Raw genomic sequence first — 11,588 nt, forward strand, 5'->3', positions numbered from 1 at the left:
TATAGTAAATGCTGTGGTAAAGCCATCTTTCTTCCTGTCATCAATTCAAAAGGTGACAATTTGGTAGCAGTGCTAGGTGTAACTCTAATCGCCATTAAAACTAGGGGCAATTTAATGTCCCAGTCTTTACCAGACTCCTTAACATACTTCTTCAGAATATTAACGATAGACTGGTTATATCGCGTTCCCCCCTAGACGCAGCGCGGTATGCAATATGTAGCTTTCGTTTAACCCCTTATGACCGGAGGGCGTACTATTACGTCCTTTTAAAAGCGGCTCTAAACGCCGCAGGACGTAATAGTACGCCCTCCGGTTTTTAGTAACTTACCCGGTCGCCGGCGGTCCCACGCCGGCGATCGCGGTTGGGGGGACTCCCAGAGAGCCCCCCCGCGGCAGATCTTCCTCCTCTGGTCCCTCCCAGTCATGTGAGAGTGAGGTCCTTGCGAGGACCTCACAATCACATGGCCGGGATAGCTGGCTGCAGCAATGCCAGCAGGGGGGCTAACTGTAATGACAGTTAGTCCCCCTGCTGGCTGAAAATCAAATAAAAATAAAATAAAATAAGTGTAAAAAAAAAATATATATATACTTAGATCATATATATATATTATATATATATGATCTAAGTATATATATACACATATACACACACACACACACATACACCGTCTAGGTGTATTTTAATATTAATATATATATAATTATATATATATATATTAATATCAAATTACACATAGACTAATACTGATTAAATATATATATAATTATTGTTATATATATATTTATAAATAATATTAAAAAAATATGTAAATACGTAAAAAAATAAAATAAAATATTAAAAAATATATAGATGTGTTTTATTTCGTTCTAACTGTATTGTGATATTAATATATATATATATATATTTATATGAAAACACACGTAGAACGAAATAATATATATATATATATACATAAATATATACGTATATATCACTATATATATACCTATATATAAATAAAATATAAAAAAAAATTATATATATATATACTTATATATACACATATGTATATATATACATATATTAATTCTACACATATATTTATGTAATAATTTTACATAATTAGGTATCCTAATTAATTACAATTAGCGGGACCTGCCTGACCACCCATGCCGAAAGTATAGGGAATTTAATTTGCTAGCACTATATTTAACCTTATAACTTTCCAAGACACCATAAAACCTGTACATGGGGGGTACTGTTTTACTCGGGAGACTTCGCTGAACACAAATATTAGTGTTTCAAAACAGTAAAATGTATTACAACGATGATATCGCCAGTAAAAGTGAAGTTTTTTGCATTTTTCACGCACAAACAGCACTTACACGGACGATATTATTGCTGCAATACTTTTTACTGTTTTGAAACACAAATATTTGTGTTCAGCAAAGTCTCCCGAGTACAACAGTACCCCTCATGTACAGGTTTTATGGTGTTTTCAAAAATTACAGCGTCAAATATAAGGCTTGTGTTTCATTTTTTTCACATAAAAATTCGCCAGATTGCTTACGTTGCCTTTATGACCCTATGGTAGCCCAAGAATGAAAATTACCCCTATGATGGCATACTATTTGCAATAGTAGACAACCCAAGGTATTGCAAATGGGGTATGTCCAGTCTTTTTTAGTAGCCACTTAGTCACAAACACTGGCCAAAATTGGCGTTTTTTGCATTTTTCACACACAAACAAATACTAACGCTAAGTTTGGCCAGTGTTTGTGACCAAATGGCTACTAAAAAAGACTGGACATCCCTTATTTGCAATACCTTGGGTCGTCTACTATTGCAAATGGTATGCCATTATGGGTGTAAATTTATTTCCTGGGCTACTATACAGTCTCAAAGGCAATGTAACCAATCTGGCGAATTTCAATTTCAAATGTAACACGCTATATTTGACCCTGTACATAGGGGGTACTGTTTTATACGTGAGACTTTTCTGAATACAAATATGTGTATTTTATTGCAGTAAAAGCAAACAGTATTATGACATTGACAGTTAAAATGTCATGTAGAACTAAAAAAATCAAAAAAATCTTATTTTCTTAAATTTTTTTCATATTAAATTATGTTTCATAGCTAAATATTTGATATTAAATGAAAGCCCTGTTTCCCCTGAATAAAATGATATATAATAAGGGGGGGTGCATTTAATATGAAAGAGGTGAATTACGGTTGGACAGACATATAGCGCAAATGCCAGGTTTTGTTTACATTTTGTTTCGTTCACAACTTGTACATTTGGCTGCGGTGTTAAGGGGTTAACACCCAGAATATTCCAAATCTTAGCCAATACTTCGCTGGTAAAATGACTACCTCTGTCTGACTCAATTCTTTGAGGCAGACCGAACCTGGAAAAGACATGGTTAATCAACAAAGTGGCGCACACGGTACTCGTGTTCTCTTTACAAGGAAAACACTCTATCCACTTTGTGTACATACATGTAACGGTTAACATGTATTTGTTACCTCTTGAAGATCTTGTTACAGGACCTATAAAGTCAATTTGAATATCAGACCAGGGTAATGACACCCCCCTCTTCTGAAGTGGTGCACGGTGGGTTGGACCATGGGGTTGATATTGCGGACAAATCAAGCATCCCTGACAGTATGTCTTAACATCTCTTAACATGTGTGGCCAATATGCATAATCACGCAATATCTCATATGTGATCTTATCACCACTGTAACGGATCACCTGGCACCCTGACTGGGTACCTCCGTTAAAGGATGCTCCTAGCGTTTCCTGAGGACTCCAAGCACTGCAGAAGACACCACAACCACCGAATCAGAGAAGCATTTGAGTACTCTCAAGCATATGAATGCTGTAGACAGTTGAATAGGAAAAACCATACAAATAGGTTTACAGTCCTAGCAGTCAAACTGGAACAGCATACAATAAATCCTCCCCCAATAATGAGATGACACTTCACTTTGAGTGTTAAGCAGGAACTGAGGCTGGCACTCCCAGCCTGGTTTTTATTACAGTTGTTGAGAAAACAGGACCGCCCACAGGGAGGGACAAAACAACCAATCAATCTGTACAATACACACAGACACTCCCACACAAAATCCTCCCCTCTGCCTGTAATAGGATTACTGAACACAATGGGTAATCTCATTATCACAGGCAGAAGAATACAGTTTTATGAAACATATCACAGGGACCAAAACATGCAATAACCCCATATAAAGTATATCCTCAGAACCAGGGGATCTGGGTGAACCACATATCCAAAATTCACCCAGATCCATTCAGTAGTTTGGAAGATACAGTTTAATGCAGATTCCGCAGAACATATACAGATTATATAAAAAATAATTACTGTATAATGTGTCCCCTGTTGTATAGTTTAAAACTACTGCACGATGTCGTTGTGTACCAAATACTGGCGAGATGGCACCGTGTAGAAAAGTCACAACAATGTCTGTGAGTTAAAATGGCCGCCATCCATTGTTCTCACCATGTGCTTCATCCATTGTTCTCACCATGTGCCTCTGATACATGAAATGGTGGCCACCCAGTAACTCCACAGTATGTCCCCAGATGGTTTTTAAAGGGCCAGCAGCAGCATCAAACAAATCCAATATGCCCAAATATTGTACTTGAAGGGCCAAATAACTCAGGGGCCATAGTCAGCAGGTAGGAGGCGGGCAAACAGGCTTCTCCAATGCCCAGTGGCGAGGTTGGTTTCGCCACAACCACGATGCCCAGATGTAGGTGCATCATGTGCGTGTTGGAGCATTAACCCTCAGTATACAGTTGGGACTACCCATTATTGAATACCATGTTTAGAAGTTCTGACCAGCAACCCATCCATGATACTAAATTGGACTTTATATCTCATCAAGATTCGTAAATCTTCATTATATTTGCAATCCTCATCTGTGATGGGATTGGCAGTAGGGTCTTCTATATGTTTATAGAATATGCCTATGACGGGATCGTTCTTCTGACTGGTAGTCAGGTCCTCACTAGGAGCTTCTTGACTCCATTGCACGACATTTAAGTCAGCATTATCTCTAGCCTGTCGTCTAGTTATGGCTTCAACATGAATTGAACCCATAAGATCATCAATGTTTAGGGTTTCACCATTGATGGCTGCTTGTTTTGCCAGTGAATCGGCTAAGTCATTACCATCCTTGTCAATACCTTCTATTTTAGAATGGCCTTTGGTTAAACCATGTTTCTTAACCAACTCATTGATTTTACAAAACAATTTCCCATGTTTAACAGGTTTGTTATTGCTTTTCAGCATTTGGTTACGTTTCCAGCTAGGCAGATATTCGCCGAAACTGTTGCGAACATAGTTGGAATCAGTTATGATAACAAATCCTTTGATACTATATTCTATTGCCATTTGAATGGTCTTATTTACTGCACAGAGTTCGGCTATCTGACTGCTTTTGGGACCAATATTGTATCCTATAGATACATTGGGATAATCACCTATCCAGGCGATTCCGATACCTGCAACCAACTTCCGTTCAGCACCAGCGACGTAGTGATATGAACAACCATCAATGTATACCCACGGTAGTGGTCGACAGTATTCCTCGTCATAAACTTTATAAGGGGATAGCAATTGCTCTTCTAGGAAGTCATCTCCGGTGTCATTATCATCCAGAGATGGAGCAGTACAGTCATGTAATTCTGCTAAACCTTGGGCAACTGGGTTTCTCTTATTATGTTCCTCCTCTTTTGGGAGTTGCAGGGGGCTGGGTGGTAGGCCGCCATATGTGGCGTCTGTGCCTCCGCTTGCGTGGGCGATGCTGCCGGGTCAAGACCCTCTTGGCCTTCAGCCCCGGTGGGCTTTGTCGCTTTTGGGATACTGATTGGGGCCATGTTGCGCCTGAGGGAGGCTCTCTCACTGCTCGCTGCCCGAGTTCCCTCTCACCTGTAATGTTCAACATTTTTATACCAAATTGTATAGTTCACGTGAGTTATCTGCACTTTTGAGCACATGATGATGGCCCACTTCTATTAGCCTACTGCCCAAAGCTTAGATCTCTGTTCAAAGGGAGAAAATACTCTCCACATGTAAGGGGAGATTGGTTTGGGTGAAAGGAAATGGGTATCTGAGACTTACAGAAAAGGAAGATCTAGAGCCAGTGCATACCTGCTAGGTAGGGGATAACCTATGTAGTTAACAATAGACAAACAAGAGACAAGGGGGGGGATGCAACACTTGGTGCTGAAAATGGAATACTGAGAGGCTAAAATTACACCTATGATAAGACTTAACTTTGAATAAATAATAGTAAAAAAGTCCAAACAGGACTCGTGCAAGAGCTGACCACAAAACAGGACAAATAGTACTATAGACAAAAATAACGAGAAAAAAAACACATCTTGCAAAAACAGCTGAAGCTGTCCCACTAAAAACAATGGTGTAATTGGCACAACATAAGAATTCTTATTAGAGTACACCGTAGTAATTAATATACTGGGGCCAAAAACCTGTAATGGTAATCGTAAAAGATCACATTGCCACCAGCACAGTGGTTTCTAATAAATCGCAATAAATCATTGTTTAGTAGACATACACTGAGGATTAGATGTACAATTGCTAACCAGCACACTCTGCAAAAGTTGGTATGATAGTATCAATGGCTGGAATGGCTACATATAAATGTTGTAACAGTAACAATAAATATGTTCACAGTATTAAGAAATGTAGTTAAATCTCCTACTGGTTTGTAAGGAGACAAGGTTTATCAAACTAATGGTTAGCCATGTCAGATACTGTTATAGGGTAGAAAATAGGGGATAAGGATGATAAAAAAAAATAAGGGTTAAATGACTTGCCCTCTTGTGCTCTGAGGGCACCAGAGATAGAGGGGGAAAAAGGGAAATATGTTGTACAGTGCTCGTCACCCCAACCACCCATGTACCCATGTAGTAAAATGGCTAGCAAAATCATTGAATCATTGAACAAGTTAATTGCTGTGCCGAAATAGTCAAAGATGTATAAGGTCTTCAGTGCCAGATTGCAGTTCTTAAGAAAATATTGTGGGAACAGCGAAGCCCCTGATGCGCGTTTTGCTAATTCAGCTCATCAGAGGGTTTTTTTTATTTTATTTTTGTCTATAGTACTATTTGTCCTGTTTTGTGCACGAGTCCTATTATTAATTAAAAGTTAAGTCTTATCATAGGTGACATTTTACCATTTCAGTATTCAATTTTCAGTACCAAGTGTTGCATCCTCCACCTTGTCTGTTGTTTGTCGAAATGGGTATCTATACCTAACATCTCCTGCTCATAGGCATGCATATATAATGCTGTTATATATTATATACTCTCTAGTCGAACGCTCCTCTGTGCTTGTATCCATGGTAGCTCAAAGGGCTACAAGTGCCACTAATCGCACCTTGTGTCCAGGACTATATCTGCACATGAAAGCCCTACTGTTTAGCTATATTCTTTACACTTTGTTTGTTCTGTGATCAAACTCTCTCCAACTTCTTTCCATTCCCACATCCCTTGACAGTCTACCACCAATTGTAACAACTAGAACTCCTACAATATGTGGCCCTTTATAGGGTACTTGATTATTATCTATTGCAGTAGCTCACACTATTATGAGTTCATATATAAACTACACCGCTTCACTGCCTATACTTTTGTTAAAGTTATGTTATTATTTGAGTCTGGGTGGTTGGGGTCTTTGACCTGCGCTGCTCAAGTCTCCTCCAAAATTACAAAGTTACCTTAGGAAATGCGCAAGAAGTGTTATTAGAGGCACTTGATTTACCTAATATGAAAATAGTAAAATTTTAACGTTAAAGGGTTGAACACCCTAGAGAAAAGGCGGGCACTGGGACCGAGCATGGTGAAGGACGCTTAGAGATAGAGCTCCTCACCTCCCGGCCCTTCATCAGCGATCAACCTCTTCTCTCACGGAGCCCTCCAAAATGGTCCACAACAAGAAGACTGCCACCCTGAGAAGCTCCCCACACCACCAAACCGGCACGCTGGATGACTACATGTCAACCCCGGGCTCCCGCGGCGGTCCTTGGCTGTTGGGAAACATGGCGCCTGACACCCACTGATACAACGAACGACTGTTCCCGCGACTCCAAACAAAACAGACCCACAAACATAAGCCCCACGAATAAGAGACTGGCATACCCCTGTTTTCCCAGCCTGAGAGAAACTCTTGGTGACTTAGAGGACGGGAGACAATGTACACGGATGGGAAGCCCGGAGTGACCTGCGGGTCGGAGGGAGGGGGCGTACATAAACGAAAGGGCATTCGCCCACCACCGCCCCTTGTCCACTGATAGAGACAAACCCTCACATGATAACACACACACCTCAGCTAACTGTGGACAAGGTCCCCTGCCCTGCAAAGGGCTGACCCGGAATGGGAGGCCAAGAGGTAAAGTAGTCCCCAGCAGCTTGAGGGGCAGAGAGCTGGTACCCTCCTCCGGCCCAGAAAGGGGTGATAAGCCACTCATCCCAGTCATTAGCGATAACGCTTAATTATCACCCCCCTTTCAGGGACACAGTCACACAGAAAGCAGACCTGTGGGTTTGGGTCACCTCACCCTGGGGGGGGGGGGGGAACCCCCGCTGGAATAATGGGATGCAGTTGGCGCTGTTACCATGACTGGACTATACATTGTTACTTGTAAACTGTTGTATCCTGAATTATCGGCAACTTGTATACCATTTAAAAAAAAATAAAAAAATGTACTTTGGAAAACGTTAAAATAAAGAATGTAAAAAAAAAAAGAATTAAAAAAAAGGCGGGCACTCCTGAACAATCATAAGCAACATCAAGTCAATAGTAGCATGCATACAAGAAACGCATTTCAGAGGCCCCAAACAACTTTTTTGTTTTTTTGAAAGGGCCACTATAGTCACCAGAACAACTACAGCTTATTGTATTTGTTCTGGTGAGCAATCATTCCCTTCAGGCTTTTTGCATAGAAAATGTAGTGTTTACATTACAGCCTAGGGATACCTCCACTGGTAGGTCACCCGTAGGCCACATTGAGCCACCTTGGGCTCGCAATCTCCAAAATGCTCTGGTAAAGTATCAGGCTTTTTACCAGGGCACCCCTGACTCAGGTTGTGCACCCCGGTTTGTATTCTGTCTCGGTTATAGCGAGTATCTTTAGGAAATCGGCAAGTAAAGCGGGAGCCCAGCTATCATGCGACTGCTAAGCTTGCCCCGCCCTGATCAAAGGAGCTTTTTGAGTTCTCTTATCCATAATTGACAAAATGAGTGAGCTGATACTATGTGGAGACTTTAAATGTATCCAATCGCTGACCCTAGAGATCTCTTCCTCCCACACAGGACATAGAAAATGCCAGTTACAGTCTATGTGTGAGACCATAGGTAAACTGTTGGAATTGTATTGGCTGTATGAAGAATGGAGAACTCTTCATTCCTTGGAGAGAGATTACACATTTTACTTTCATAGCCACGATACTTATACTAGAATCAACACTTTTATACAGGGTCGTACCTAGAGCATATGGCACCCGGGGCGGGTCCTAGTTTTGGATTTTAAAATGTACAAAACACCAAGTGTGAGTGAATGAATGGGTGTGTTTGTATGTAGTGTTGGCATTTTAATGCAGGCATGCTTTTGTGTGTAGTGTTGGCGAGATGCAGTGGTGTGGTTATATATAATGGTGATGTTTTAATACAGAGGTGTGTTTGTATGTAGTGTTTGCACTGGAATGCAGGGATGTGTTTGTGTGTAGTGTTGGCAAGATGCTGAGATGTATGCAGATATATACACACACTGACACACATGCAGATACAGACACACATTTACACAAATGCAACTACACAGACACAATGCCATCCTCCTGTTTAGTACCTGCTGGCTGAGGCTGTTGAGTTGGGTGACTGAGGAGTTGGGCTCTAGTTCTCTCCCAATCAGTGCCGCCCTCCATCCTGCGTGTCTCAGTGTTAGCTGGGAGGAAGTGACTGAATTTCACTTCCCCCAGGGCTGCCATTATATTATTACAGAAGCCTGGTCGCACCATTAAAGCACCACAGCGTACAACAGTGGGGGCTGGAAGCATTAATAATTTTCACTAGGTAATGGGGTAATGTGCTGCCATTGGCTGTCTGGCGACAGCATGTTGTGCATGCTGGCATCAGACAACACATTTGCATAGAATTCACATTAGCCACCTAGATTTCTGGGATGGCTGACACCTCTTAACTTTGATCTTTGTTTAGCGGAAAACTCCCCTATTTCTTATCCTTATGTGGGATTGCCATATTTAAGGACACCCAAATAAGAGAGCTATCTGCTAAACAGCACCCTAATTTGGTATCTTTACATATGGAATCTCACATAAGGGCACCAATTTAGGGAATTCTCTACTAAACAGCTAAAAGATCAAAATTTAAAAAAGCCTTTTTCTTCATTTTAATCTTTAGGTTGTTTAGTAGATAACTCACTTATTTGTTATCCTTATGTGGGATTGACATATTTAAGGACACCAAATTAGGGAGCTATCTACTAAACATATACACAACCACAGATTAAGAGGTCCAACCAACCTCCCTACCTTACTCTGGGAGTGACAAGCGGTTGCTGCTGGGCTGGGACTCTGTGCTCTTCCTTCACAGCTCACTTGCACGACCAGTAGTGATGCCGATGCCAGGATGACGTCATACCCCGGCTGCCGGCTTACTGCAGGGCGTACACAAATTCCTATATGGTCCATAAAAATGTTTAATCTCACTGCCTTCCAGTATATATCTGTCCTATCTGTCTGGGGGAATGTGACAACGTGGATGCATATGTAAGTGGGTGAGTATTAGTATCAGGAGAAAGGTATATGGCAGGGTGGGACAGTGTGGTGGATACTATGACAGTGTGTGCCATTGCACACAGTGGATTGAAGGAGGTGACTGCAGGTGAGGTGGTGAGTATATGGTGTTTTATGTCACGGGTGGGAACAATGGGATTGGGTGTTATATGGAAGAGAGGATATTATGTCAAGGCAGGGCCAGGGTGTATGGCAGGGTGTGTATTATGATACGGTGGAGGTATATAGCAGGGAGGGGATTATGGCAGTGTGGGTATTATATGACATGTTAAAGGGGCATATGCCAGGGTGGAAATTATGACCAGGTAGTGGGTTTATAGCAGGGAGGATATTATGACAAGGCAGGGGTGTATATGGCGGGGTGTATATGGCAGAGAGGGCAGAGGTGTTGAAATTTTAAAAAAAAAAACTACTTGTCCAGGGACTAAAGTGTTTGCCCAATCTACTTGTCTGCCATGACAATCTACTTGTCCTGATACAAATCTTTATTGATAGTAATTTAGGAGACAGACCTGGTGTAGGGGTGAAAGGGATGTAGTATGGGTAGGACACATAGTGTGGGGGTGGGATAGGGATGTAATGTGTGTAGGGCATTGTAAGGCACATAGTGTGCTGTGGGATAGGGATGGCAGAGTGAGGAGGGGACAGGTGGCAGAGCGTAGGAGGGAGGGGCTGACAGAGCGTGGGAGGGAGTGACAGGTAGCAGAGTGAGGGAAGGAGGGAGTGACAGGTGGCAGAGTGAGGGGGTGGCAGAGTGAGGGGATGACAGGTGGCAGAGTGAGGGGATGACAGGTCGCAGAGTGAGGGGATGGTTAGTGACAGAGTGACTGAGGGAGGGGGTGACAGGGTGACTGAGTGACTGAGGGAGGGGGTGACAGGGTGACTGAGGAGGTGACAAGGTGACTGAGTGGCTGAGGGGGGATGGCAGGGTGACTGAGGGAGGATGTGACAGAGTGACTGGGGGGTGACTGGTGACAGAGTGACTGAGGGGGGGTGACAGGGTGACTGAGGGGGGTGACAGGGTGACTGGGGAGGTGACTGGTGACAGGGTGACTGAGGGGGGGTGACAGGGTGACTGACTGGTGACAGAGTGACTGAGGGAGGGGGTGACAGGGTGACTGAGGGAGGGGGTGACAGGGTGACTGAGGGAGGGGGTGACAGGGTGACTGAGGGAGGGGGTGAGAGGGTGATTGAGGGTGATTGAGGGAGGGGGTGACAGGGTGACTGAGGGAGGGGGTTACAGGATGACTGAGGGGGGGTGAAAGGGTGACTGAGGGAGGGGGTGACAGGGTGACTGAGGGAGGGGGTGACAGGGTGACTGAGGGAGGGGGTGACAGGGTGACTGAGGGGGGTGACTGTTGACAGGGTGACTGAGGGGGGGTGACTGGTGACAGGGTGACTGAGGGGGTGACAGGGTGACTGAGGGGGGTGACAGGGTGACTGAGGGGGGTGACAGGGTGACTGAGTGGGGGGGGGTGACAGGGTGAGGGGGGTGACACGGTGACTGAGTGGAGGGGGTGACAGGGTGAGGGGGGTGACAGGGTGACTGACTGAGGGGGGATGACAGGGTGACTGAGGGAGGGGGTGAGGGTGAATCTACAATATTAATATTAACTTACCATGATTCAGGGGATGTCTCTCTCCATCCCAACCCAGGCAGTGCAGGAGGTGCAGGCAGAGTGGCCGCAGGGGAGAAACCTGGCAGAATGCACGCTCTGCGCCCCCTGCTGGCACACTCCATAA

The sequence above is a fragment of the Pelobates fuscus genome, chromosome 5, assembly GCF_036172605.1.
Source record: "Pelobates fuscus isolate aPelFus1 chromosome 5, aPelFus1.pri, whole genome shotgun sequence".
NCBI classification, from domain to species: domain Eukaryota; kingdom Metazoa; phylum Chordata; class Amphibia; order Anura; family Pelobatidae; genus Pelobates; species Pelobates fuscus.